We start from the raw sequence: 2,500 nt of genomic DNA on the forward strand, positions 1-2,500 counted from the left end.
ACAGTATATAACAGTATTGCTGGAATTATCATTATAGTGTTATATATATATATATATATATATATATATATGTATATATAAATATATATGTATATATATACATATATGTACACACACACACACACACACACACACACACACCTATATACTGTATATATATATATATGTATATATATACACACACGAACACACACACACACACATATATATATATATATATATATATATATATATATATATATATATATATATATATATATATATATATGTATGTATGTATGTATATCACTTAGACAAAATGTAGGGGCACATTTGTAAAAATAACCACGAAGAACCCACAGTCGGAATAAAAAACAACTTGGAAGAAATCATAACTTCTATATTTCGGCTAATAGCTACAGTCCTCTTCAGGAAAGTACAGGTTACAAGAAATAATAAATATAAATACAATCGAGATGTAAGTAGAAGGAGAACAAACATAGCTAAAAACATGACAATCCGTCGCGCAGCGCGGAGTCAGAAGGGGGGTATATGTGGTAGAGATGTGAGGCCAGAAGAGAAGCGCGGTCAGAAGTGCCAGAGGAGCGGGGTTAGGAGGATAAAGATTTTTAACCAAACGGCTCACAGCTAGCCGTGAGATTATGTCCAGGGACCATTGACCTATGTAGATGTTCAAGTTCGGAAATTCTTCTATTAAGGTGGATTCAACAATTTTTCTCCTGAAGCTGCAGTTTCACTTAAAGAAAATGTTGTCCTTGTCCAAGTCAAAACTATGATTTTTGGTGCTGACATTATGGAACACAGCTGAATTTTCCTGGGCATATCTGATCGAAGGGTTTGGCTGCTTACTTTTACATGATTTTCTGGAGTGATCGATGTTACCGATAATTACAAAGTGTATATTTCTTTTCTATATTTCTAAGACAATGTTCTACTTTGTCTCACGCTGAATGTTCTTAGCTGAATTAGCGGTCGAGAATGATACAACTGCACACCATCAAGCCATTTGTGTGTCTATTTTTGTGTAGGTGTATGTGTGTGTGTGTGTGTGTGTGTGTGTGTGTGTGTGTGTGTGTGTGTGTGTGTGTGTGTGTGTGTGTGTGTGTGTGTGTGTGTGTGTGTGTGTGTGTGTGTGTGTGTGTGTGTGTGTGTGCATGTGTGTGCGTGTGTGTGTATGTGTGTGTGTGTGTGTGTGTGTGTGTGTGTGTGTGTGTGTGTGTGTGTGTGTGTGTGTGTGTGTGTGTGTTCGTGTGTGTGTGTGTGTGTGTGTGTGTGTGTTTGTGTGTGTGTGTGTGTGTGTGTGTGTGTGTGTGTGTGTGTGTGTGTGTGTGTGTGTGTGTGTGTGTGTGTGTGTGTGTGTGTGTGTGTGTGAGTGTGTGTGTTTCACCTTGGTCTTTGGATCACGTGTTGAACTCATAATCGAGAGCTAGTTCCTTCCCGGAAGAGAGGTCAGAGCTCGTATGACCGACCTATGGGTAATGCTATGACCTTACACGCACACACACACCCAACTACCCGCCCATGAGGATTGGAGTAACGACTCGAAGCGCAGGGCCTGACGGTTGGCATCCAAGAATCTTAAAGGAAATGAAAAACGAGATTGTTGTTCCATTAGAAATTATTTTCAAGAAATACATCATATCCGGAGATGTCCCATGAGAATGAAAGCTAGCTAACGTTACTCCCCATATTCATATAAGGTGACAAAAAGAAACAAAATAACTATAGGCCTATAAGTTTGACTTCAATCGTACGAAAAATAATAGAGACATCAGAGATGCTATCGAACATCATTTAGTAAGTAACTGTTTGATAAATGATAGCCAGCACAGTTTCAGACGGAAACGTTCTTGCGTGACTAATTTACTCGAATTCTACACCACAGTTATCTCGAATTATGACAAAAGAAACAATATAGATTTAATATATCTACACATTACAAAAGCTTCTGATACCGTTCCCCACAAAAGACTACTTACAATATTTAGCTTCACAGGGAATAAGAGGAAGTCTATTTGTTGTTTTAAATGGCAAAACTTCTAGATGGAAAAATGTTACAAGTGGAGTTCCTCAGGGTTCCGTTTTTGGGCTACTTCTATTCATAGGGTATATAAATTATATAGAACATGGACTAAAATCTACTGTTTCCAAATTTGCTGATGATACAAAAATGTGCGGAATGGCAAATGATCACTTAAATCAATTAGATATTCAAAAAGATTTAGATAAATTACAGCAATGGTCTGAAAAGTGGCTAATGAAATTTAACATAAGTAAATGCAAGGTAATGCACATAAGTAAAAAAACAGGAAGTACGATTACAAGTTATGTGGAAATTCGTTAACACAAGTGAATAATGAAAAGATCTCGGCGTAATTATCAGTAACGATCCCAAAGACCCATGCAGTGTATTTCAGCCTCTAAGAAAGCAAACAAGATTCTTGGACTGATTGCGTGATCTTTTGACTTCAAAAGTTCATCACTCATTAACAAGCTATAA

The sequence above is a fragment of the Oratosquilla oratoria genome, chromosome 16 (genome assembly GCF_046742065.1).
Source record: "Oratosquilla oratoria isolate Oo_2021 chromosome 16, ASM4674206v1, whole genome shotgun sequence".
Lineage (NCBI taxonomy): Eukaryota > Metazoa > Arthropoda > Malacostraca > Stomatopoda > Squillidae > Oratosquilla > Oratosquilla oratoria.